We start from the raw sequence: 21491 nt of genomic DNA on the forward strand, positions 1-21491 counted from the left end.
ATAAACTGAATAGGACATGGTTGAATAAGTGCCATAGAAATACCATACTATTTAAAATGTGACCTTAAATGGGAATGCTTCAATTTTAAGCAGATTTAAGAAGATTTTGATACTACTGTATTGTTATCATATAAACTGGTACTGTATCTTACATATGATAGGAAAACAGTGCCATCTCATCCATTTCCCATTCTCTTCAGTTGTATTATACAGACACTGGGCCACATTCCTCCTTAGCATAGCTTCACCCAAATTAAAGGACTTCAGAGATCAGTTTGTTCTATGGTGGGTATGGGTCCTGCTCTGATAGCTGCTTTTGAGAAAAAAAAACCTATACTAAAAGTTAATGAATGAACCACAGCACATTCAGCTTGGATATATGTCTCAAAATTCTTAAATTAAGGGATCAGCAGCTGGGGGGGAGGTCACTTGAAGACTAAATAGGAAGGAAGAACAGAGTTATCTCAATATGAGAAAAAAGTTCATCATGGTTCAGTTCTGGGGTGAGGGGAAGGTTCTGGCCCATATTCATTGTATCTAAGCCAATAATGTGAAAATTTGTTCTCTTCTGTTTCAGCAGGATTTAATAATATAAAAACATTTCAGTCCATTTCATTTTTATAATTTTGGACAGACTACTTTTTCTTTTAAATTAGAGCTAGGAGAAGATCACCAGTAGAGCAATCCACATCACAAGAATCTAGCCACCTATATACTTACTTTAGGGTTTTCTATAGCACCTGATACCAAAATATCTAAGTGTTCCCTAGATATATTAGTTTTGAGTGAAACTAGTACTATTATTTATAGGGCTATCAAGCGATTTAAAAAATTAATCGTGATTGATCATGAGATTAATCACACTGTTAAAAAATAATAGTATACCATTTATTTAAATATTTTTGGATGTTTTCTACATTTTCAAATATATTGATTTCAATTACAACACAGAATACAAAATGTGCAGTGCTCACTTTATATTTATTTTTTATTACAAATATTTGCACTGTAAAAAACAAAAGAAATAGTATTTTCCAATTCATCTAATACAAGAACTGAAGTGCAATCTCTTTTTCATGAAAGTTTAACTTACAAATGTAGAATTATGTTCAGAAAATAACTGCATTAAAAAATAAAACAATGTGAAATTTTAGAGTCTACAAGTCCACTCAGTCCTACTTCAGCCAATTGCTCAGACAAACAAGTTTGTTTACATTTGCAGGAGATAATGCTGCCTATGTCTTGTTTACAATGTCACCTGGAAGTGAGAACAGGTGTTCTCATGGCACTGTTGTAGCCAGCATTGCAAGATATTTATGTGTCAGATGCACTAAAGATTCATATGTCGCTTCATGCTTCAACCACCATTCCAGAGGACATGCGTCCATGCTGATGATGGGTTCTGCTTGATAACAATCCAAAGTAGAGTTGACTGACGCATGTTCATTTTCATCATCTGAGTCAGAAGGTTGATTTTCTTTTTTTGGTGGTTCAGGTTCTGTAGTTTCTGCATCTGAGTGTTGGTCTTTTAAGTCTTCTGAAAGCATACTCCACACCTCGTCTTTGCAGATTTTGGACAGCACTTCAGATTCTTAAACCTTGGGTCAAGTACTGTAGCTATTTTTAGAAATCCCACATTGGTACCTTCTTTGTGTTTTGTCAAATCTGCTGTGAAAGTGTTCTTAAAGTGAGTCATCATCTGAGACTGCTATAACATGAAATATATTGCTTATGGGTAAAACACAGAGCAGGAGACATACAATTCTCCCCCAATTGAGACACAAATTTAATTAATGCATTATTTTTTTAACGAGCATCATCCGCATGGAAGCATGTCCTCTGGAATGGTGGTCAAAGCATGAAGGGGCATACGAATGTTTAGCATATCTGGCACATAAATACCTTGCAATGCCGGCTACAAAATGCTATTTGAATGCCTGTTCTCAATTTCTGGTGATATTGTAAATAAGCAGCATCAGTATAAAGCAGCAATATCTCCCATAAATGTAAGCAAACTTGTTTGTCTTAGTGACTGGCTGAACAAGAAGTAGGACTGAGTGGACTTGTAGGCCCTAAAGTTTTACATTGTTTTGTTTTTGAATGCAGTTATGTAACAAAAAATCTACATTTGTAAGTTGCATTTTCATGATAAAGAGATTGCATTATGGTACTTGTATGAGATGAACTGAAAAATACAATTTCTTTTGTTTATCATTTTTACAGTGCAAATATTTGTAATAAAAATAGTGATATAAAGAGAGCTCCACTGGTGAGAAATAGTAGCAGACAGAGTCAGTACCCAGGGAATGTGCCAGAAAGGCTGAGGTAGAAACCAGTGCTGCAGGCTGCTGAGGCTCCAGAAGCTTAACACGCCCCAGGAGATCCAGAACATCAGAGGCGTGGATTCCCCTCACAGCAGTCCTAGTGGGTGGACAGCAGGGATCACTAGGATCTGTGATATCTGAGTCTTTTTATATTTTTAATTTAAGAAGCCAATAATACCTTATCTGTCTGTACAATTTAGTCAGGCTCTGTTAAATCATACTTGGAATATACCTAGAGATTAAAAATATACTAACACACACAGCATAATGAGTAGCTCTGTAGTAATGAGGAAGCACAGTTACTTAGTTGAATTCACACAGGCAATATGAATCGTTCAGTGAACTATTTTTTATATTTTTGGCTTCTGTGTTTGTATAATTATATGTAAGATAAGGATAAGGGGAAAAAGGCAGAACTAGCATAGTGGCTAATCCTGCAGAAATATTTTGCTTATGAAGATTTGACACTTCAGAATAGCCAAAATGGAATTCACAGTTTGTCTTTCCCATTCATGAATTTCATTGGCTGTGATTTCACTGCATTGTTCACAAACTAGACTGTTTATTGGCAACCTTCACACTCCAGGCACTGTGGGTTAGAAACATCTGGCCAGGTTATTTTTCTTCCCCCAAGATGTCAGTGACTGGAAAATTTTAGTGCCTATTCCAAATTGTAGTTCTCAGTTGAAAAGGTCATTTTCTTATTGGAAGTCCTTGATTTCCATCTCTCATGTCACACCTCCAACTGTATTGATTCCTTGCTTCAAGCCACATATCTTCTCACTCCTAACACTTTGAGAATCACTTAAATTCACTTTGGGAAGCAAATTTTCTCAAGGGAAAGTAAGCATAAATACAGGGTCTGAATTAATACCAAATAACCTGACTCTCCTACAAGAGTTGTTAGGATTGAAAGGGAGAGGAAGCAACTTGACAAACAGAGAAAGATGGATAGATCAGGAGTGGGCTATTGTGGAATGTTATAAAGCTTAATTGTTAGTATGTACTTGACTCTCTGACAATGGGGGAAGATACAAAACAGCTGGGAAGAAGGATACAGGATTGAAGAAACTAGATATGTCCTTTATGTAGAGAAAGCACACAAGCTATAGCCCAACATTTGTTTTGTCCTATGGCTAAAAACAATCATCAAATTGTTTTGAGCTAAATAACATCTGTGAAGCATGGCTAGAAAGGGTTAAACATCCTGCAAAATAAATAACCCTCAAAAGACATGTGGGGAGATAATGTTTGTGTTTTTGTGTATTTACAAATGTATGAGTAGGGTCCACAATGTAATCCACAGTCCCTGTCTATGCTGTATTCTGATAATTCAGTGATCAAAAGAAGATACTGGCATTTAAATGAATTGTAAACATGGGATAGCTCAGTATTCATCTCTCTTTGAAATATACTGTGAATGGTGGAGGAACAAGCAAATGGCCTTATGGTATTTCGTATAGCTAAGTACCAGTGATGGACCTCCTTCAAAGTCATCCAAATTACCTTTTGTTCCCTGAGGAAATTCCAACTTGCAAAAGACATGAAATTGTATAAAAGATCCTTGGATCCTGATTCTCTCATCTCAGATCTGCTTAGGCTTCATCAGGGGAAGTTTGAGTCACAAGACTGAGGTTCCAGTTATGCTGGTACGCCCTGAATATGAGATTTGGACATTGGACTATGAAATATGAACTATTTCTGAAAGAACTCTTTGCAATTACAAAGCTCACCATCTCTGCTGTGAATCTGAACCTCAAGAAATGAACTCATCTCTGTATGTATATTGATCTTTTAACCATACTCCCTCTCTTTTGTTTTTTAATAGATTTTAGTTTAGTTAATAAAAATTGGCTGTAGCGTATATTTGGGTAAGATCTGAAACATTCATTAACCTGGGAGATAATGTGTCTGATCCTTTGGGATTGGTAGAACCTGTTCTTTTATATGATGAAATAAGATTTACAGAAATTTTCATCATATTTGATGTGGGTGCTGGATGGAGGCCTGAGGCTGGATCACTTTAAGGGAATTGTGTTGTTTGGAGTTCTGAGTAACCAGTAAGTAATAAAAAAGCTGTTTTATGCTGGCTTGGTAAATCTAAGTATTGGAATATCCACCAGCTTTTGGGGGTTTGGCTGCCCCATTCTTTGCAGTTCACCCTAACTGAGTGACCACAGCTGGCTCCCCACTAGGACCCCGGTCACAACATCTATGTAGGAGAACTCTGAAAACATTTAAAGTGGGACTGTACTCTGAAAAGTTACTATGAAAATGGCAATTTGGGCCTCAGTCCACTCTACTCTGATCTGAAACTTTTGATTTCCAGGTGCTCAGATACTGTGTGGAGGTGGTTCCCATACTGTAGTCCACAGACCACCAGTGGTTCATGGCACACATGTAGACTATATGAGGCAGTCTCTTCCTTGTTTTCAGTTGCTAAATTGCATTAAAACAAGCATGAAATACTTTCTTCCTATTCATTTGCCATGTAAGCAAATGCTAGAGCTGCCACAAGGATGTTATTTGGTCTACAGTGAGACAAGACATGGTTCATGTAATCACGAAGGGGAGGCAAGGTGGTCTGTGGGGGAATTTCTTCATTAGCATGTGACACACACAGTGAAAAAGTTAGATACAAATACTGTATAATCCCAGTGAATTTCATGTAAGGGCCCATCCACCTCTGAAACAATGCATGTTTTTCCCCAATCTATTCTACCTAAATTCAGCACATTTACTAAAACATTAACCTTGGTACAGTTCCAATGAGAGTTTAATCCTTATAACTAACAATAACCAACCTCTTCTGCCAAACACTTTCCAGTTAAGAGATTTAAGTACATTGTGAGCAGGCTGGCATTTTTTTTTCATCAAAATATTTTGTATTTACATTCTTCATCCATTTTTAGACAATTCTTGTTTTGAAACCACATGGACTGTTTTCTGAGATGTGAAATCAAAACCTATTCATGTTTCTGTTTTGATAGTCTGAACTGAAGAGGTTATTAATCCTTTGATAAGTACACTTCAAACCAAATTACAACTCCAATTGAAGCAAATAGGTCTTTTGAGGTGCGCTGGATTTGTCCAGTAGTGTTTTTATATTGTCAGTTTAAAGATATACTGAAACTTCAAGAGAGAAAATAGTTTTCAGCGTATTCACAATTGCAGAACTGGCACTGTCTCAATTAGTCCTTTGGTAGATTTATATGACATCAGCAATTGACCTACCTATGCCCAGTAATGTGAACATTAATAATAAAAAACCTTACGATTTTTATCTTTATAGAATCATAGACTTTAAGGTCAGAAGGGACCATTATGATCGTCTAGTCTGACCTCCTGCACAACGCAGGCCACAGAATCTCTCCCACCCATTCCTGTAAAAAACCCCTAACCTATGTCTGAGCTATTGAAGTCCTCAAATCATGGTTTAAAGACTTCAAGGTTCAGAGACTCCTCCAGCAAGTGACCCGTGCCCCACACTGCAGAGGAAAGCGAAACCCCCCCAGGTCCTCTGCCAATCTGCCCGGGAGGAAAATTCCTTCCTGACCCCAAATGTGGCGATCAGCTAAACCCTGAGCATGTGGGCAAGACTCACCAGGAAAGAATTCTACGTAGTAACTCAGATCCCACCCCATCTAACATCCCATCACAGGCCATTGGGCATATTTACCGCTGATAGTCAAAGATCAATTAATTGCCAAAATTAGGCTATCCCATCATACCATCCCCTCCATAAACTTATCAAACTCAGTCTTGAAGCCAGATATGTCTTTTGCCCCCACTGCTCCCCTTGGAAGGCTGTTCCAGAACTTCACTCCTCTGATGGTTAGAAACCTTTGTCTAATTTCAAGTCTAAACTTCCTGATGGCCAGTTTATATCCATTTGTTCTTGTGTCCACATTGGTACTTAAATAATTCCTCTCCCTCCTTGGTATTTATCCCTCTGATATATTTATAGAGAGCAATCATATTTCCCCTCAGCCTTCTTTTGGTTAGGCTAAACAAGCCAAACTCTTTGAGTCTCCTTTCATAAGAGAGGTTTTCCATTCCTCGGATCATCCTAGTAGCCCTTCTCTGTACCTGTTCCAGTTTGAATTCATCCTTCTTAAACATGGGAGACCAGAACTGCACACAGTATTCCAGATGAGGTCTCACCAGTGTCTTGTAAAAACAACAAGGAGTCTGGTAGCACTTTAAAGACTAACAGATTTATTTGGGCATCAGCTTTCATGGGTAAAAAATCTCACTTCTTCAGATGCATCGAGTGAAAGTTACAGATGCAGGCATTATATAATGACACATGAAGAGAAGGGAGTACCTCACGATACAGTGTCTTGTATAACGGTACTAACACCTCCTTATCTCTACTGGAAATACCTCTCCTAATGCATTCCAAGACCACATTAGCTTTTTTCATGGCCATATCACATTGGCAGCTCATAGTCATCCTGTGATCAACCAATACTCCGAGGTCCTTCTCCTCCTCTGTTACTTCCAACTGACGCGTCCCTAGCTTATAACAAAAATTCTTGTTATTAATCCCTAAATGCATGACCTTGCACTTTTCACTATTAAATTTCATCCTATTACTATTATTCCAGTTTACAAGGTCATCCAGATCTTCCTGTATGATATCCCAGTCCTTCTCTGTATTTGCAATACCTCCCAGCTCTGTGTCATCCACAAACTTTATTAGCACACTCCCACTTTTTGTACCAAGGTCAGTAATAAAAAGATTAAATAATATTGGTCCCAAAACCAATCCCTGAGGAACTCCACTAGTAACCTCCCTCCAGCCTGACAGTTCACGTTTCAGCATAACCCATTGCAGTCTCACCTTTAACCAGTTTCTTACCCACCTTTCAATTTTCATATTGATCCCCATCTTTTCCAATTTAACTAATAATTCCCCATGTGGAACTGTATCAAATGCCTTACTGAAATCGAGGTAAATTAGATCCATTGTGTTTCCTTTGTCTAAAAAATCTGTTACCTTCTCAAAGAAGGAGATCAGGTTGGTTTGGCACCATCTACCTTTTGAAAAAACATGTTGTATTTTGTCACAATTGACCTCAAAGTCCTTAACTACTTTCTCCTTCAAAATTCTTTCCAAGACCTTGCATACTATAGATGTCAACCTAACAGGCCTGTAGTTACCCTGATCACATTTTTCCCCCTTTCTTAAAAATCGGGACTATGTTAGCAATTCTCCAGTCATACAGTACAACCCCTGAGTTTACAGATTCATTAAAAATTCTTGCTAATGGGCTTGCAATTTCATGTGCCAGTTCCTTTAACATTCTTGGATGAAGATTATCTGGGCCCCCCAATTTAGTCCCATTAAGCTGTTCGACTTTGGCTTATACCTCGGATGTGGTAATATCTACCTCCGTATCCTCATTCCCATTTGTCATCCCACCATTATCTCTAAGCTCCTCATTAGCCTCATTAAAAACTGAGGCAAAGTATTTGTTTAGATATTGGGCCATGCCTAGATTATCCTTAACCTCTGCTCCATCCTGAGTGTTTAGCGGTCCCACTTCTTCTTTCTTGCCTATCAATATTGCAGATAATAAGTGCATTCAAATAAATGTCTAACATTTAAAGAAAAATCTTACTATGTTTTCCCCCTAAGTTATATTCTGCAGCAGTAAGTAGTCTAGATGAAATTAATGTAAGGTAGGTGTACAACTGGTTGAAAGACCATACTCAAAGAATGGTTATAAATGGTTAGCTGTCAGACTGGGAGGATGGCTGTAGTGGAGTCCCATATGGGTCAGTCCTGGGTCCGTACTATTGAATATTTTCATTAATCCATTGGATAATGCAGTGGAAAGTCTGTTTATAAAATTCTCAGATTCAGAAAAAGGAAAAATCAAATCAAGAATAACTGTGTAGGTGTAGTACTGCTGAAAAGGATCTGGGGGTTATAGTGGATCACAAATTGCATGAGAGTCAATAATGTGATGCAGCTGTGAAAAAGGCTAATATCATTTTGGGACTGTTGTAGCTAAGACATGGGAGGTAATTGTTCCACTCCACTAAGCATTGGTGAGGTCCTACTTGGAGTATTGTTTCCAGTTCTGGGTGCCACACTTTAGGAAAGATGTGGACAAATTGAAGAGAATCCAGAGGAGAGCAACATAATTGATAAAAGGTTTAGAAACGTATCCGATGAGGAAAGGTTAAAAAACTGGGCATGGTTGGTCTTGAGAAAAGAAGACTGAGAAGGGATCTGATAAGTCTTCAAATATGTAAAGGACTATTATAAAGAAGATGGTGATCAATTGTTCTCCAAATGCACTGAAGGCATAGACACAAGATGTAGTGGGCTGAAACTGCAGCAAGGGAGATTTAGGTTAGATATTTGAAAAATTTTCAAATGATGAAGATAATTAAGTACCAGAATAGGTTTCCAACAGAGGTTGTGGAATCCCCATCATTGGAGGTTTTAAAGAAAAGATTAGATAAAGGTCAGAGGTGGTCCAGGCATACTTGATCCTGCCTCAATGCTGGGGGCTGGACTAGACAACTTTTTGAGATCTCTGCCAGCTCAACATTTCCATGATTCTAAGTACCCTAGATTTACAAAGCATGAAAAGCTTTTCTTTTCATCTATTTTTTCTATTTTACTGCCTCTCAAACCCTTCTCTGACGGAATCAACTCAATTCACAGTTCTTCATCAGTCACTCCAGACAAAAACATTAGGTATTCAAATTTGATGATTGACTTAAAATAATGACTCAATGCCCAAAACATAAATCAGAGAAGGTGGGAAAAGGTGGCGTCAAGCTCTCCTAAGCACTGCCCTGATCTTGTTCTGTATACAGGGGTGGCTCTATGTATTTTGCCACCCCAAGCACAGCAGTCAGGCGGCTTTCAGTGGCATGCCTGCGGGAGGTCCGCTGGTAACGTGGATTCAGCGGCATGCCTGTGGGAGGTCCCACAGTCCCGCGCCTATGGCGTACACGCCGCCGAATTGCTGCCAAAGCCGCGGGACCGGCAGACCTCCTGCAGGCATGCTGCTGAAGGCAGCCTAACTGCCACCCTCACGGCGACCAGCAGGCTGCCCCCTGCAGCTTGCCACCCCAGCCACATGCTTGGAGCACTGGTGCCTAGAGCTGCCCCTGTCTGTATATGCAGTACCAGTAGCTGCTGTGCTGTTAGAGCAGCCTGAGGGATGATCTAATTTGCATCAGGCTCTAGAAATGCAGAGCAGGAATGACATGAGTATCCCAACCACATCCCCTTTTCTTTAGTCGTGCTCCTCTTCCCTCTATGCTGGAAGGTGTGCAGAGAATGAGCTCCTATATTGGCTTTCAACCACTGCTATATCACTCCAGTGATCTTTCCTTGTCTGCTTAGTCAGGGTTCACACAGCAAGTACATCAGCAGTGCAGCGCACAGTGGCAGAAGAGCATCTGAAGATCTGACCCACAGAACAAAAGAACTGATCCAAGTAATTGTTCTAATAATTTTTTATTACACAGTAATTATTTCTTGGTGGGTAATAACCTGCCTTTGTTGACCTTCAAGGTAGATGGCAAGGCCCATAGATTCTCCTTGGCTTATATGATAAAACCCTACTTGAGGCTGGTATTACAAGAGGGACATTCTAATGGGGATTTTTGGGGGGCAGGAGGTTATATTAAATGTTAGTTACATTTTTACTGCTGCTGGTGTTGCCATTTGGAAGGAAGACTAGCATTTGTATGTTTAAAAGCAATTGTTAAGGGTGCCCAGAACCTGGAATGAGTGCTCATTGTTGGAGATTAATCTAAAACAGTGATACTCAGAGTGCGGCGCACGAGCCACAAGTGGCTTTTTAACATGTCTCCTGCGGCTCTTTGCAGCACATGATATTAAAACACTGATTTAATTATTAACCAATTGAGATGCTTTCACTATGTTATTAACCAATTGTAGTTCATAAAATAATAGTACTTGGTTAGTCATTTTGCTGCGAGAATAATTGTGGTATGCTGTAGCAGATGGAAGACTCACTGCCGCAGCACCTCCTGCTGGTCAGTCTGGGAATTAGCACTTTTCCAGCTCTGGAGCGCCTCCTGCTGGCCAGTGTCTCACCTGCCGCAGGCCCCATGTCCATCACAGACCCCAGTTCCCTTTACCTTGGGGTGCTGCCTTACAGCAGTCACCTCCACACGCTGGGTCTTCCCACCTCAGGGGAACCCCAACTCCCCCCCCACCCCCCTCATACCCACCTTGCCTCAGTGGCTACTGCCAGTCATCATTTAGCCCCCTTTCCCTGGAGAAGACTTCAGTCTGTAATGGCCACTCATCACTGGCAAGGGGGTTGGACAGCACCTCTGCAGCCCCAGTACCTCCTTAGGCCTTTACCAAGGCCTCAGCATGGGTATTTGCCAGGCTTGAGCTCCCCAGCTCCTTTTCCCTTCCCAAGCGCTGCTCTGCTTCAGGTACCCTTGTGTTCCCAGGCAGCTAGGCCCTTCTCTCCCCAAAGCTAGAGAGAAACTGACCCAGTGCCTCCCTGAGCCCTTATAATAGGGCCAGGGGTGGCCTGACTGGGTGTGGCCACAGCTGTGGCTGCTTCCCCAATCAACCTACCCCCCAACCGCCCTGGGAGTGAGGTAACTGCCCCGCTACACACACATAATAATATATATTGTGGTATAGATGAAGGATACCCGAGTCTGTGAAGGTTTAAGATCTCTCCTTCTTTCTCAAGGTTACTAGGGTCAATCAGTTATCTCCTGGATCTCATGATTATCTCTGGGAGCTGCTCTCTTTGGGCCTCTCAGCCACATTGGAAATTGGCCACCAGCAGTGACAAGGTTACAAACTCCATTTTAAACTTACAACTTTTAAATCCATCCTGACTTTTTATCAACCTAAAACCAATGGCCTCCAGGATACTACAAAGAAGGCAAAAAACCTAAAATAACCTCTCATTCCGCCACAAATCCACTGGACACCTTGTCAATCTAGTTCCAAGGGAAAAATTCCTTCTTGATCCCCCAAACTAGTAATCTATCAGATCCATTGCATCCTGGAAACACAGTTCCAAGTGCACCTCCATTAGAGAGCAGGGCGAATGGGGCTGCAACCACAGCAAAGCTCCATTAGAGAGCTCCAAATACAAGACCAGGCAGGGTGCAAGAGGCATCAAACTTCCGTTGCTCCCAGAGCCTAACCAATTGCAGCTGGGAGAGGTAGAGAATTCTCCACCGACATACTCAATTTCCATATATGTTCCAGATAAGGCGAGGAATGAAGGTTCCAGACCAACCAAGCCTGCCTCTTACCTTCTTTTCTCCTTTCAGAATCCCAGGGGGTGTGTTTCTCCTTCTGGTCAATCAAATATCTCCCCCTGTTGAGATGGAGAAGCTGCCAGTCTACTCCTCCTCCTCCACACGTGAAGTGATGGGGCCTTACCACCCCCAATCCCCCTCATGCCCCCATCAGCAGCATTGAGCCAGTGCACCTAAAGAGGAAGTAAGCCATACCAGGAAAAGGGCTAGCATGTCTTACATCCGCTTGAGAGAAAGGGAGAAGCATGAACTGAATTGTAACGCTGGGTCACAGTTTGTTCCCTGGCCTGCTCATGGGGCAGCACAACTACATTTTTCCTCTTATTTTAAAGAAGATTGCAAGGGGCCAGTCTAGCTACAGCATTTTACATCTGCAAAGTGCTATGTAAGTATTAACCATGAGTACAGTGACTAGTGATTAGGTAGCTCTGTCTATATCTCTTCAGTGTTCAGATGATTGCCCATATAACTCTTTTACTATGATTTTGGAACTCTCTTAGTCTTTGGGCTGGTCTATGTTGAAAAAATTACATCAATATAGCTATATCTCTCAGGGGTGTGAATTTTTCACACCCAACAGGGATGTAATTAAACTGACCTAACCCCCCCCCACCAGATGTAGACCTAGCTACTGCCTCTTGGGGACATGGAGTGTCTACACTTAAAACGCTAAAGTGGTGTAGCTGCAGCAGACATAGCCCCTTCATTTTTTGGTTTTCTTTCACTCTTACAGGGTTTAATCCTGCACTCACTGAAGTGAACTGGACAGTGCCAGTGTCTTTAAAGTCTGCAGGTTCCAGGACTAGGACTGTTTAATTTGATCAATTTAGATTCAGTTTTGTATCACTAATACAATATGCTACAAGGCTTACTTGAGGATGTAACTCTGGTCTGTTTTATTCATATGGAGTAGTGTCATTAAAGGGGACCAGAAAATGGGGGTGGGGGGAATGCAAAAAGTTTTGTGATCCTCTGCCAACCCCATTTTTTTTCAAAATGTTTTTTCAATGGAAATTTTTCAGCCAGTTCTTATTATTAGACATGTACATCATAGAAGTCTTGGTAAACATTTTCTCAACATGGGACAGGATGTTATTAATACTGAGTCACAGTTGAAGCAGGTTTCTATCTGATAAGATCACTTACATAAAAAAAATTGTAGGAGTGTAATTGATTTACATTTTACAAAAACATTGTATTGTGAAATAAAAGTTGCAACCTTTGCCTTCCAGGAAATTCTATGAGAAGTATTTTGATAGGCTGTGGAGGAGGTGATGAGTCATTTTAGACTAGACAAGACAGCTCAGTATTCAAAAACATTGTGGATTGGCCAGAGGGACAGATAATATGAGACAATATGCTTTCATTTTTAATTTCCATGGTGATGTGAAATCTTGTCAGTATTAGGAGTTTAGACATACTGTGTAGATGTATGAATGTTTTGTGTATGCTTGGTATTTTAAAAGTTTCCAAAATGGTGTGTGCACACAAAATGTTTGTACACAAAATGTGTACAGCTTCAGGGGCTCTTTTGAAAATTTGGCTCTGGATGTCAGATATTATATCATTATTTTAGCTGCAGTAATTTCATACTTAATAATGGCCAAAATTTCCTTGCTCTTATAGTTTTGCCCCAATGCGTACTTTTACAATAGCTTTTCTATTCAGATGACAAACACCTTTGCTCTCATATTATGGTTCTTTCATATTGTCTAGGGAGCAACATTATATCAAACAAACAAAATAGTCAACCAGGCTGGAAACATTGTTATTATTTATTGATAAAATGTATGGAACAATTTTACAGAAGAAAAGCAAACATGCAGAATTTAACAGGTTTTCTTACGATTCCCTCTCTTAAAAAGTGTGCAAAATTCCAACAGTTATTACTGTTAAGTGGTGTGGAAGCAGAGAAAGAACTGACAGGAAGGGGATTGCAATGCATGACAGTTCTTTCTCTGCTTCCACAGTGGTATAATAAACAGTGGTGCTCTCTCCTTTGGGCTCTCTCCCCCTGCCACTACTGATGGCCATGTTTTGTTCATATGGTGCCCTGCTTAGAACTATTTTCCAAGATAAATCTTTTTTTAAAGTCTATAGTAAGGTTCTAGTAGAGGTGTGGGGGCTGAGTGATTAAGGCAGTTGATGACCATCCTGAAGGTGGTGGGTTTGTGTCTCGCTTGCTCTCACATTGAAAGGCAGCCTCTAGTTCACCCACCTGCAAAACAGGTATGTGAGTCCCAGAGTTAGACAAGTTAAAGATGGTTGGATGTGGTACTAGCCACCTCACTCTCTGGTGTACCACTGATGTGCTTTAAACCATGTCAGCCTAATGAGCCATCTGTGACTTTGACGGAGGTTCTAACTCCTTCCTAAATATATGGTGTTTGAGAAAGAGGGCTTTTGCCATCACCATATGTACAGTATAATACCTTTTCATCAGCATGTAGAGTTCTTTAGCTGCCTTACACAAAAATTCTGTGGGATAAGATCCCCATCAATATTAAAATAATAAGTCAAAAAGTTGGAAAATCTCAACTAGTGGTGGAGGCATTTAATGCTACGTGACAGCAACAAAATTTCAGGGCAGATTAAAAGAAACATATGAAGTCAGTTTTTCGAACACTGGTGCTTAAGTTGCATCCATAAAATAACTGCATGCACTCCCTGTATGTGCAAAATATGCATTTGCATGTTCAAAATGTCTTGTCGGCATATTTGATGGTTTGCATTAGATATCAATGTTTAAAATGTTGCCTTTAATTACATACAAATATTCATGTTCCAAATACTTATTTAGGTGGGGTAAATACCCAGCTGATGGAATGGAGCTATGACAATTTTCACCAGCTGATGAACTGTTCACAAGTTTATGAATAAATGAGGACATAATTAAAAATCCTACATAATGCATTATTTTTCTTTGGGTCTACTAAAAACATTATTAATCATTTATATTGTGCTGAAAGAGTACATAGTGCTTTACACTGTGTGATGGACTCATGGCAGAAATCCAGCCAATTCTTTACATTTTCAAGTAATGAGAAAAATGCACAAGTTGGATAAAATTGGGCCTGGGAGAAATTTTCACTTAAAGTTTCCGATAAGGTGCATCATTTGCAAGAGCTCTGTTCTGATGTGCATCCTTTTGCCTTCGCTTTTAGTTAAAAATAACAAGCAATATAATTGCAAAATAGGTTTTGCAGATAGGATGATCCTGTATGCAGTATTTGATAGAAGATTTGAAAAATTAGGTTGTGCAGAAGCATAAAACTTAAAACATATAGCTCACCTTGGTGCAATCCTTATTCCCACTCTGGCCTCTGTATGCCGGGCAAAAACACTGGACCAGTGTAACGGGGCCTTAAAAGCCCTGGTTCCATCTGGAAGACCTCCCTTAGTGCAGGCACTGCAGAAGACAGTCATAAGGCTGCCCTCTGAAGACCTCTTTGCAAGCCTTGGCATAGGGTTTGTGATAATGTAAGGGGACTGTTGCCCCCTTACTGACATTCAGTGGGGGTGTTTGGTTGCTAGCTCCCAGCACTAAAAAGGGAAGGGTCGATGGCAAATCAGGAGCCTGAGACTGACAGTCCCCAGGGGCAATGGGGAGAGGCCAATGCTCCAGATCAGCCTGATTGACAGGGTGGGCAGGCTAATCAGAGAGTCAGGAGGCCAGGGTGGGTCCCGTCCTCCGTGTGAACTGGAATGGCCTGAGTCAGACAGAGTGGGGCCGAGCTAAGGAGAGAGCAGGGGCCCGAGCTAAACTGCTGGAAGCAGAGCTGCAGCCCCAAAGCCAGAGCACAGCCCAGAGAGAGCAGCGCTGCCCTGGGAACAGAGCTGTAGCAATCAGAGGCAGAGGGGCCAGACAAGCAGCCAGGGAGCAGGTCAAAGCTGGGGGCAGAGCTGCAGCAACCAGAACCAGAGAGGCCAGAGAAGCAGCCCAGGGAGCTGAAGGCAGAGCAGCAGCAGCAGCCGTGCTGAGGCAGAGTGGAGCTGGAGCTGGGGCTGGAGCAGTCCAGAGCTGGAGCTGAGGCTGTAGCAGTCCAGAGCTGGGGCTGGGGCAGTCCGGAAGCCGTGTGCAGTCCGAGTGCGGTGAGCAGCTGGGGAGAGTGAGGGGGACCCTGGGCAGTGGGCCCAGCACAGGGAGACGCCTCAGCCAAGAGGCCTTGCAGGCCAGACTTGCAGGGGGATCATAACCCCGACTGGGCAGGGGCGACGCTGGGAAAAAGGGTCCTGCCACCTAGAGCCTGAGAGCGTGTGGCCACCGCCAGAGCAAGTGTCCAATCCACAGCGTCTCTGCAGCACGGCCAGGGCCTGAGAAGCAGGCCTGGGACCTACAAGGAACAGACTAAACTGCCCTGACGTTCCAGAGACACTGGTTGTAATGTGTTTTCCTCTAACCTTTCCCATTTTTCCTTATTCTTTTTTTAAAATTAATTGTTAATTAAACAACTTGTATTTGCTTTAAATTGTATGAAATGATCAGTGGGTCAGGGAGGTGCCCAGTGCAGAGAGAGTACCCCGGAGTGGGGACACCCTAGCCCCTGTCCTGGGTGACCACCGCAGGGTTGGGGGTCGAGCCCCCCAGGAATCCTGGGCCCAGCCTTGTCGGGGTTTATAAGGACTCTGCCAGACAGGAGAGTGGAAGGGGAGTCCTCAAGGGCAGGGAGGCCTCTGGGTAAAGGAAGTGGGAGCGAGGACTCGAATCCTTTCGCTAGCCCTCTTCACCGGGGTAGTGCAGAAGCCAGGAAAGTTCCCCACAATAGCGGGACCATTCCCCCGCTTACATAATTGGCGTCACGAACAGGATCCTATCCACAGGGTCCATCCCATTGTTTTTCTGGTTAAGTTCTAGTAGCATGGTCCGGGCCTAGTTGAGCACCCTACCATGGCTGGAATTGAAGAACTACGAACCCAGTTTGCTGAACTTCAAAGCAGATTATCAGACCAAGCGGAGGCATTACGGCAAGCTAGAACTGAACAGAGAGAAGCCTTATCGCTGGCCAAGGCAGTAATAGACCAACAGACAGCAGAAGCTAAGAAACCCCCTACTATTTATGTCCCACGGGAGCGGAAGGTCACGGAGTTTGGTGGCTTCCCGACTAGACCAGGAGACATTACAGTAGAGGAGTGGGTCAAGTCTGTAAAGGCGACTCTGCGTGTGCTAAGAGTACCTGAAGAAGATCATGTGGACTTCATAGAGGAGCACCTCAAGGGCCAGGCCAAGGCCACAGTAAAGTTCATGGCAGTGGCAGACAAGAAAAATGTGGAAAAGGTATTTGAACTCCTCCTAGAAGTGTATGGAGACAAGGTACCTGTTGGAACCCAACTAAAGGAGTTTTTTGAGAGAAAGCAGGAGCCTGGTGAAACTGTCCGGGCATACGCATATGACCTCCAGGAGAGAATGAGCAAAGTGGAGCGGCGAGACCCTCGGCGAGTTCCAGACCCAGATACGGTTCTGAAAGAGCAGTTGGTGCTGGGGCTCCGTGATGACTCCCTCCGACGTGAAATGAAAAGGAGGTTTAAAGAAGAGCCCAGTAAGAAGTTCCATGAACTCATGCAGGCTGCCATTATGTGGTCAGAAGAAGAGGAAGTTCCTGTGGCAGAGGCGGCCAAGCCTAATCCCCATACACGAAGTGGGGGCCTAGTGAATGCAGCTGCTGGGGAAAAGGTCCTGCCCCAAACAGAGCTAACATTGGAAAGCTTAAGTGAAGCTTTCCAAAAACTGGCAGTCCAACAGGGGGAGATGCTGAAAGTGATGACTGAGTTGATGAAAGAAAAAAATCCCATTAGTATGCCAAAGTCTCCAAGGGCACCGGGATCCCGAAGAGCCCCACTGAAGGACGAGCTGGGAAGATACATTTGTTACACTTGTGAAAGGCCAGGACATACTAGCCGAGAATGTCCACTGAGAAGGAGAACAGAGTCCCAGGCACTCGAAACCAATGGGGCACCAGGAGCAACTGGTCCCTCTACAGTAGAAGGCCAAGCAGTGGCAGAAGGATTCCTAGGCCTGTCCTTCGTGGAAAATCCCTCTGCATACAGTGTTGAGAGGAACATGGGCAGTGCCAGCATATCTAGCGATTTCTGTAAGCGAGCATTTGGAGACTGTCTAACTGCTGAAGTATGTATAGCAGGGGTGAAGACCAGATGTTTGTTAGATACTGGCTCAGAAGTCACCACCATTACTGAGTCGCATTTTCAAAAATATCTGAAGGACAAGGACCTGACCATGCACAGCACACGGTTTGTACGTCTAACAGCTGTTAATGGATTGGCAATCCCAGTGGTGGGGTGCCTTGAAGCAGACATAGAGTATATGGGCCAGACACTGCCAGGAAAATGCATCTTCATCCTGAAAGACAAAGCCTCAAAAGGGAGCCATATAGGAGAAGGAGTCCCAGGAATTCTAGGGATGAACATCATTAGTGAGCTGAAGGAGCTACTCTTACCAGGAAAAGGGACCAGGAGGATGAACTGTCACGAGCACTCTACGAAGAATGCTGTGCTGAGTAAAGTACTGGCTCGAGAGGAGAGGCAGAATCTTTCCCTGGGCCCCACAAGGCGTATGGAAAATGTTAAAGTGGGCAGAGAACGGAAGACCATTATTCCTCCTTGGAGAGGGAAGATCCTTGACGAACACAGCTGTGTACCAGGAAATGAGCTGCAGGTGACGAGGGAGAAGGGAGGACGAGTTACCTTTCTTCAAGAAAGATGTGATGGGAGACTGCCAGTTCCAGTTCAAGAGGCACGTCAAAGGCTGATTCCTGCACATGTGGCTAACATAAAGGCGTTGCCAGAGAAGCATCAAGAAGTCTTTTCTAAGAATGAGATGACCAATTATGATGACCAGGTCAAAGGTCACCATGACAGGCTGAAGACAGCCTGGAAAGTTGCTCTCAGTACAACTAAAGACAGAGCCCAAAGTAGAAAAAGGACTTATGATAGCAAGTAGAGTGGGGCTCTCATCAGATCTGGTGACTGTGTACCAGTTCGTAGCCGTAGACGCCGAAGGTGTAATAAAATACAGGACAAATGGAAGCCAAATTCCTCCACTGTGGTCACCCACAACAATCCCGAGCTACCAGTTTACACCATCCGGCCTGAACGAGGAGGTCCTGAGAGAGTAGTACATAGGAACCAGTTGAAACATTGCACCCTTAGTCCAGACAGGGACCATAGGAGGCGTAGATCAGTACACCCTGAGGAGGCTAAAACCAATTGGGAAATGGTTCTAGTCCCACAAACCGAATACAGAGGGGGACAGAGTGGGGCAAACCCAAACCCTAACAAGAATGGCCAAATCCTTCAAACTGACCCAGTATTACCCGAGGATAGAAAAATAGAAAATATGGGTAACAAACCACCAGTCTTAAGAAGGTCCCGGAGGGCTAATAAGGGCATACTTCCTGTTAGACTTAAAAATAATTATGTTATTGGTTCTATGTAGTGTTTTAATAAATATTGTTATGTATGGTATTAAAAAGTAAATGTGGAATGTTAAATATGTTAAATGTTCTTTTAATAATTGCTAATGGGTTGTTAATATACAATGACGTGGGTATATGTTGTTACCATGGGGCCGGGATGTACCGGTGTAAATATTGTGGATGTGGCAGTATTTTAGCAAGGGGGAATGTAAGGGGACTGTTGCCCCCTTACTAACATTCAGTGGGGGTGTTTGGTTGCTAGCTCCCAGCACTAAAAAGGGAAGGGTCGATGGCAAATCAGGAGCCTGAGACTGACAGTCCCCAGGGGCAATGGGGAGAGGCCAATGCTCCAGATCAGCCTGATTGACAGGGTGGGCAGGCTAATCAGAGAGTCAGGAGGCCAGGGTGGGTCCCGTCCTCCGTGTGAACTGGAATGGCCTGAGTCAGACAGAGTGGGGCCGAGCTAAGGAGAGAGCAGGGGCCCGAGCTAAACTGCTGGAAGCAGAGCTGCAGCCCCAAAGCCAGAGCACAGCCCAGAGAGAGCAGCGCTGCCCTGGGAACAGAGCTGTAGCAATCAGAGGCAGAGGGGCCAGACAAGCAGCCAGGGAGCAGGTCAAAGCTGGGGGCAGAGCTGCAGCAACCAGAACCAGAGAGGCCAGAGAAGCAGCCCAGGGAGCTGAAGGCAGAGCAGCAGCAGCAGCCGTGCTGAGGCAGAGTGGAGCTGGAGCTGGGGCTGGAGCAGTCCAGAGCTGGAGCTGAGGCTGTAGCAGTCCAGAGCTGGGGCTGGGGCAGTCCGGAAGCCGTGTGCAGTCCGAGTGCGGTGAGCAGCTGGGGAGAGTGAGGGGGACCCTGGGCAGTGGGCCCAGCACAGGGAGACGCCTCAGCCAAGAGGCCTTGCAGGCCAGACTTGCAGGGGGATCATAACCCCGACTGGGCAGGGGCGACGCTGGGAAAAAGGGTCCTGCCACCTAGAGCCTGAGAGCGTGTGGCCACCGCCAGAGCAAGTGTCCAATCCACAGCGTCTCTGCAGCACGGCCAGGGCCTGAGAAGCAGGCCTGGGACCTACAAGGAACAGACTAAACTGCCCTGACGTTCCAGAGACACTGGTTGTAATGTGTTTTCCTCTAACCTTTCCCATTTTTCCTTATTCTTTTTTTAAAATTAATTGTTAATTAAACAACTTGTATTTGCTTTAAATTGTATGAAATGATCAGTGGGTCAGGGAGGTGCCCAGTGCAAAGAAAGTACCCCGAAGTGGGAACACCCTAGCCCCTGTCCTGGGTGACCACCGCAGGGTTGGGGGTCGAGCCCCCCAGGAATCCTGGGCCCAGCCTTGTCGGGGTTTATAAGGACTCTGCCAGACAGAAGAGTGGAAGGGAAGTCCTCAAGGGCAGGGAGGCCTCTGGGTAAAGGAAGTGGGAGCGAGGACTCGAATCCTTTCGCTAGCCCTCTTCACCGGGGTAGTGCAGAAGCCAGGAAAGTTCCCCACAATAGCGGGACCATTCCCCCGCTTACAATAAGGGCAGGGCCAGCCAGGAGTGCAAGTAGGATGGTACACTCCAGTATACAGTACTGGTAAGAAAGTTTTAGTGGGGCTAGTCCCGTCCCCCCCCCGTCCCCCCGACTGGAGGGGGGTGGAGTTGCACTCTGCTCCTTAAAGGAGCAGAACTCAGCTAGGGAGGACATTCATTCTTTATGTGGGTTTAACAGCACAATACATATGCTAAAAAACTTAAACAAAGGCTTTGTGCTGTGTATTGTGCTGTTAAGTTGGTCAGGAGTCCTCAAGGGGAGGTGGGGGAATTGGGAGCCGCTGCCATGGTGTTTGTGTGATGATGTGCACAAAGGTTCTATGGAGTAGAAATGGTGCATTGCTAATGCAGGTTATGGGATAAGGAAGTATTCCATGGCAGTACTTACTTTACATATTATTATGTTTAAATTGTTTCTTTTTTTTAATTGAAAATCTAAGAGAGCAAGAATGAGCAGGAAGAAAGAGCCATGGTACAAACAGAGAAGAAAGGCAATGAAATAAAGCCTATTATTGCATGTATGATGCAAAGTGTGACTAAAATGAGTGGAAATGTGCTGTACCTAGGAAGAATACTTACGTACTCTCTCTCTAGGGAAATATACTGTATATAAAAGCTAATGTGATTGCTGATGCATATTATTCAATAACAGCATTGCTCAGAAATTAATGCAACATTTCATTAAAAATACTGCTTAACAGATCATCACAGTTGCTACATGAAGTGCTTAAAAGTCAGGACATGCTACAGTTAAAATTATGTATCTTAGCACTGCCCCATTATATTATAACATATGCATTTTTATACAGCAGTTAATCACAGGTGGGGAAGAAGAATGGCCTTGTGGTTAAAGCACTAGACAGAGATTTAGGAGACTGGGGGTTCAGTTCCTGCTCTGCCATAGACTT

Source organism: Malaclemys terrapin, chromosome 6 (assembly GCF_027887155.1).
Source record: "Malaclemys terrapin pileata isolate rMalTer1 chromosome 6, rMalTer1.hap1, whole genome shotgun sequence".
NCBI classification, from domain to species: Eukaryota; Metazoa; Chordata; order Testudines; family Emydidae; genus Malaclemys; species Malaclemys terrapin.